Below are 7,130 nucleotides of genomic sequence, written 5' to 3'. Positions count from 1 at the left end.
GGCAAGACTAAGAGCATAACCAATTGAGATAAAAAATAACTCCTGCTGATTTGAAGTGTGATTGCATCAGATAAGACTTTTCCTGGAATGACCAAGTTAAAATTTGCCAAATGGAAATTCTTAATTCAACCATACCTATCATACTTAGACTTGATATTTACAATGATACATTTGTTCTGATCAATAAACAGAGGTGGTACCAGAGTTCTGGAAACTCTGATATCACCCTTCAACACTTTGGGATCAATTAATCTATCGCCGCTGACCAAAAAAGGGAGTACGATACGATACGATACAATACAATTTATTTGTAATTTGGACCCCTTGAGGTCCAAACGAAATGACGTTTCTGCAGCCATACATTACAAACAAATAGACCCAAGACACAACATAATTTACATAAACATCCATCACATTGCTGTGATGGAAGGCCAAAAAAACTTATCTCTCCACTGCACTCTCCCCCCGATGTCAGAGTCAAAGTCAAAGCCCCCGGCGGGCGATGGCGAATTGTCCCGCGGCCATTAAAGCCACGCCGGGTGATGCAAGGTCGCACACCGGGTCTTGTTGTTAGAGCCCCCGGCGTGCGCTTGCAGAGTCCCGCGGCCATTCCAAGCCGCGCGGGGCGGTGATGTAGGCCCCGCTCCAGGAGCTCTTCAACCCCGCAACTCGGGCGGGAGAAGTCGCCGTTGCGGGAGCCCTGAAAAGCGGTCTCCCTCCAGGGACCCGCGGGCTCCCGGTGCCGCCGTCCGCCAGACCCGCAGTTGCAGCCTCCGAATATCCGGGGGTCGGGCCGCAGCAGCGTCCACCACCGCTCCACCCGCTCTGGACTCGGCCAGCTCCGCGACGGTGAGGTGAGTAGTCGGCATCAGAGCCCCCGGTCTTCCTGCTGGAGGCCGCTCCTCGTTGCAGCCCCAACGACAAAGAAAAGGTCGGGTCTCCCGTGCAGGGAGAGATTTAAAAGTTACCCCCTCCCTCCCACCCCCCCACACACATACCCCAACAAAAAATAACAGTGTCCTGAAGTTTAGGAGGTTGGTAGGTTCCAAAAGGAAAACAAGGTCATCATTCAGCACAAGGCAGAATGGAGAGGGTAAGCAGATAACACTGCTTGTCCTGCCCTCATGCTGTGCTATCAATCAGATTAACCTAGAAAACGTTTGGCAAGAGGGTTTAGATAATGGAGGGTTTGGTGCAGGAGGGTTGGATAATCTCCATCTCTCTGCACCTCATGCAAAGTCAGCATCCACACTGACACAGCGTGATCAGTCTGCAAAGTCAGGGGGAGGTATGTTGGCCTCAGAGTGAGAGAAGGGAGGGTAATTAGGGAAATAGAAATCACTGGAGATGTATGGAAACCCCAAATGTGTGGGCATTTGCACAAGAATGCTTGATATTCCACTGAGAAATACCAGCGTTTTCAGGAAATTCCAAGCTGATAGCAATGTCTACAGTATGTGTGAAGTTTACTGATAACAATGCTTGAGTGGTGTAGATGGTTTACACATGCAACCTATAATGTAGCTACCTCAATACCACTAACCACGCCCAGTCATCTCAGTATAACTGTGATATCTTCCCCTTGCTCCTCCCTTGGTTCCAGTACGCCTGAAGACTAGATGCAGTCAGTACTGGGACGTGTTTGACATGTGCTTTTATTAAAGACTCAGTAAAGTTACAGTGTGTCAGACTGGACTCCTTTACAAGTGGACTTCTGGATATTTGCTGATGTTAAATTTGCTCAAAAATTACAGGTGAATAATGCAGTCATGGTAGGATGATAGAAACATAGAAAATAGGTGCAGGAGTAGGCCATTCGGCCCTTCGAGCCTGCACCGCCATTCAATATGATCATGGCTGATCATCCAACTCAGTATCCTGTACCTGCCTTCTCTCCATACCCCCTGATCCCTTTAGCCACAAGGGCCACATCTAACTCCCTCTTAAATATAGCCAATGAACTGGCCTCAACTACCTTCTGTGGCAGAGAATTCCAGAGATTCACCACTCTCTGTGTGAAAAATGTTTTTCTCATCTTGGTCCTAAAAGATTTCCCCCTTATCCTGAAACTGTGACCCCTTGTTCTGGACTTCCCCAACATCGGGAACAATCTTCCTACATCTAGCCTGTCCAACCACTTAAGAATTTTGTAAGTATCTATAAGATCCCCCCTCAATCTTCTAAATTCTAGCGAGTACAAGCCGAGTCTATCCAGTCTTTCTTCATATGAAAGTCCTGACATCCCAGGAATCAGTCTGGTGAACCTTCTCTGTACTCCCTCTATGGCAAGAATGTCTTTCCTCAGATTAGGAGACCAAAACTGTACGCAATACTCCAGGTGTGGTCTCACCAAGACCCTGTACAACTGCAGTAGAACCTTCCTGCTCCTATACTCAAAGCCATCAAGTAACCTACTATCCATCAAGTAACCTATTCATTATCATCAAGTAACCTACTAGCAGTAGAAACATGGAAAAGCAAAGTGTTCCATAATGACCTTTCTGAGCTGGGCAGTATCCATTTGCCAGAATGAGTGAGGCCACATGCAAACTGGAGGATCAACATCAATTAGACACAAAAAGCTGGTAGTAACTCAGCGGGACAGGTAGCAACTCTGGAGAGAAGGAATGGGTGATATTTCGGGTGGAGACCCTTCTTCAGTTGCGGGAGTCCAGAACCAGGGGTCAAAGTTTAAGAATAAGGGGTAGGCCATTTAGGACTGAGATGAATGAACATTTTTTACGCCCAGAGAGTTGTGAATCTGTGGAATTGTCTACCACAGAAAGCAGTGGAGGCCAATTCACTGGATGTTTTCAAGAGAGAGTTAGATATAGATCGTAGGGCTAATGGAATGAAGGGATATGGGGAGAAAGCAGGAACGATGTACTGATTTTGGATGATCAACCATGATAACATTGAATGCAGTGCTGGCTCTAAGGCACCTATTTTCTATGTTTCTATGTGTATGATTCAGACTGAAGAAGAAAAGTCATCCATTCCTTCTTTCCAGAGATAATGCCTATCCTGTTTACTTCAGCTTTTTTTGTCTATCTTCGGTTTAAACCAGTATATTCAGTTCCTTCCTACACATTTTGAACAGCATCTCACATACCGCTTGGTTAGCTCTCTCTCCCCTGATCCTCCCCCCCCCCCCCCCCCCCCCCCCCCACCTGCAATCAATCTGTGGAAGGGACTCAACACAAAAGGTCACCTATCCATGTTCTCCAAAGATGCTGCCTGACCTACTGAGTTACACCGGCACTATGTAATCTACTAGCAGTCACTGTCTACCCTTGTATGTGAAATCTATCCTGGTGCAGAATACCATGGAGGAATCAGTGGCGTGGAAATGTGGCCATAACATGAATTACAAGGAGAGAACGAAAGCGTGGAAAAAATTGGGGAGAATTTGTTTGCTCAAAAATGGATCACTATTTATTTATTTGTGTACGATTTCAAAAATGTACACAGTTCACAAGGTAAAATGCAAACCAGTCATTGCAGCTGGAGGAAGCTTCAGTAGCTCTGGCAAGGACTGTATTTACAAAGCAAGCTCAACACAGGCAAATTCAGAGCTGACTGAATGAGTTTATACAATATGCACCATCCTGTGCCAAGTTGACAAAAGTGTTTTTAATTGCTGAAAAATTGGCCAAACGTACATCATTTCAATGTTAACCGCCTCTATGGTATGGAGAACTGATTCCTGGGATGTCAGGACTTTCATATGAAGAAAGACTGGATAGACTCAGCTTGTACTCGTTAGAATTTAGAAGATTGAGGGGGGATCTTATAGAAACTTACAAAATTCTTAAGGGGTTGGACAGGCTAGATGCAGGAAGATTGTTCCCGATGTTGGGGAAGTCCAGAACAAGGGGTCACAGTTTAAGGATAAGGGGGAAATCTTTTAGGACCGAGATGAGGAAAACATTTTTCACACAGAGAGTGGTGAATCTGTGGAATTCTCTGCCACAGAAGGTAGTTGAGGCCAGTTCATTGGCTATATTTAAGAGGGAGTTAGATGTGGCCCTTGTAGCTAAAGGGATCAGGGGTATGGAGAGAAGGCAGGTACAGGATACTGAGTTGGATGATCAGCCATGATCATATTGAATGGCGGTGCAGGCTCGAAGGGCCGAATGGCCTACTCCTGCACCTATTTTCTATGTTTCTATGTTTCTATGAAACAAAATTCATGGGAATAAAAGAGGAGTTGATGCTTACGTCTTGGCAGTCTTCCCTTTCCCTCTGTCATTAAATATCATAACAAAAACTGCTCTGCATGTTTAATGTACTCTACCGGATTGATAGCCATCTCCTGAGCTGCAACTGTAGGATTGCGTTCACTGAGTCACCAGTCTGCTTTAAGAAGTAAAACATTAATTTCCCAGCTAGAACGCAAGACAGAAGCCAATTGTCTGAATGTCTCAAAGAAACTTTATAAAAGTGTAATTTATGTCTTTCGATGAAATTCAGAACCTCCAGCACCGCACTTTTGAACGGAAAGGAATTTATGCAAAAATTATTAAAGAAATTGGACTCGACATGCAAGAAAGAGCAGGAAATTCAACAATTCCACACCTTCCTTCGAGCACACATTCGGTGCCTTGGCACCCCGTCTGTGGAACCGTTAACCACAAGAAATATGCAGGCCATTACAACAGTTATGCTATAGAATGAAGCATCCACGTCCATTGCCTGAAGCCTTTGCAGATATACTCGCTAGAATTTTGGAGATTGAGGGGGGATCTTATAGAAACGTACAAAAAATTCTTAAGGGGTTGGACAGGCTAGATGCAGGAAGATTGTTCCCGATGTTGGGGAAGTCCAGGACAAGGGGTCACAGCTTTAGGATAGAGGGGAAATCCTTTAGGACTGAGATGAGAAACACATTTTTCACACAGAGAGTGGTGAATCTGTGGAACTCTCTGCCACAGAAGGTAGTTGAGGCCAGTTCATTGGCTATATTTAAGAGGGAGTTAGATGTGGCCCTTGTGGCTAAAGGGATCAGGGGGTATGGAGAGAAGGCAGGTACAGGATACTGAGTTGGATGATCAGCCATGATCATATTGAATGGCGGTGCAGGCTCGAAGGGCCGAATGGCCTACTCCTGCACCTATGTTCTATGTTTCTATGTTTCTATAAGAAAGGTAACGGGGTAAGAAAGGGAGGAGCGGAGGGGGGAGGGGAAGTGGTGTTTGAGGGGGTGATATAATGACCAAGGTGCCCTTTGCAAAAGTGCTCACCCCAGCATACATTCAGTGCAATGATCTCTGTAAACTGCTTGTCTTTGCAGGTGTAGGACTGCACATGCTGGTTTACACTGAAGATAGACACAAAATGCTGGAGTAACATGGCGGGACAGGCAGCAATTCTGGATAGAAAGAATGGGTGACGTTTCGGGTCGAGACCCTTCTTTAGACTGAGCCTTTACAGGGCTGTCTCCACGAAAGATCAACTTGTAGGAGCAGAGCCAAAAGGTTCAATTTTCCCCACTTCATTTAACTGCTGACAATATGATGGTACTCAATTAGATGAATGGAAGAAGTCCCAGAAAGGCATCATTGGGTCTATGACCTTTATATGTGTCTCAGGCTCACTCATTATGGGGTATACAATACAATACAATACAATATTTATTGTCATTTGAGCCTCAGTGAGGCTCAAACGAAATTCCGTTTCCACAGCCATACAAACTAAGACAATTTCCTACAGACATACACACAATTTAATTCACACAAACATCCATCACAGTGAACCCACTGTGATGGAAGGCAAAGTATATTCTCTCCCCTGTTCTCCATGTCTCTCCCGATGTCCAAGCCCCAGGCGGGCGATGATAAGTCCCACGGCCATTTTAGGCCGTGCCGGGCGATTTACGGCCCCACTCCCGGTCTAAAAGTCACAGTGTTGGAGCCCCGGCGGGCGCTGTAATGTCCCACGGCCATGAAGCCGCGCCGGGCGATGTACGACCCCGCTCCGGGTCGTTCCAACCCCGCGACACGGGCTGGAGAAGTCGCGTTGCGGGAGCTCCGGGATGCGGTCTCCTCAACCGGACCCGCGAGCTCCCGATACCCCGACAGTCCACCAGACCTGCGGCTGCGTTGCTGGAGCCTCCGAGCCCCAGGAGTCGAGTCGCAGCAGCGAGTCACCACCGCTCCCCACGCTCCGAGGCCGGCCAGCCCCACGATGGTGAGTAGTCCGCAGCTCCACAGCTCCGCAGTCTCCCGAGCCCCCGGGTCGTTCAGGTTGGAGGCCGCTCCACGGTGCTAGGCCCCAACGACAATGGAGACCCGACAGGGAAAAGGTCGGGTCTCCCGTACAGGGAAGAGATTTTAAACGGTTTCCCCCTTCCCCCCCGCCCCCCACATATACACATTTAAAACCAATGTTAAAAAACACCAAACACTACATTTAACTAAACACATGTTGGGTTACTCCAGCATTGTGCGTACAGCACAGTATTTAAATCGTGCATAAGTAAATAGCGCTCATTTTGGAGAAAACAAATTCTCCTCAATGTTTTCCACATTTTCGTCCTTTCCTTGGAATTCATGTTATGACACATTTCCATGCCACTGACTCCTCCATGGCATTCTGCACCATCAGCTAGATTTCACATTCAAGGGTGGACAGTGCCTGCTGGTGGGTTGCAAAGTGCCGGAGTAACTCAGCAGATCAGGCAGCATCTCTGGAGAACATGGATAGGTGACCTTCTGGGACTTGAAAGTCATCCATCCATTTTCCTCCACAGATGCTGCCTGCCCTGCTGATGTCCTCATTTGTGTTGGGGTTTTTTTTAACATAAAGGTTTTTGCCAGGAATGAAAAATTGTAGCATTATGGAATAGTTGGATAGTCTGAGGTTGATCTGTATGCAACAGGCATCTGGGAAAATAAAATGGAGTACAATTATGAGGGGCCGAGATAAGAGAGAGATAGGAAAGATTTAGTTCACCTGGCAAATGAAAATAAAACAAGGTGGCATGAATTTACAGTAATCAGTGGAAAGATTAGAGTGGAGATGAGGAGAGGTTTATTTTATGGACAGGCCATGGTGAAAAGATTTGAATTATGTGCAAGCAGAGGACATTAGTTTAAACTGAGTATATCCACTGATTTATTTCACGATTC

Source organism: Amblyraja radiata, chromosome 2, assembly GCF_010909765.2.
Source record: "Amblyraja radiata isolate CabotCenter1 chromosome 2, sAmbRad1.1.pri, whole genome shotgun sequence".
Classification (NCBI taxonomy): domain Eukaryota; kingdom Metazoa; phylum Chordata; class Chondrichthyes; order Rajiformes; family Rajidae; genus Amblyraja; species Amblyraja radiata.
Note: the sequence above shows the minus strand (reverse complement) of the source record.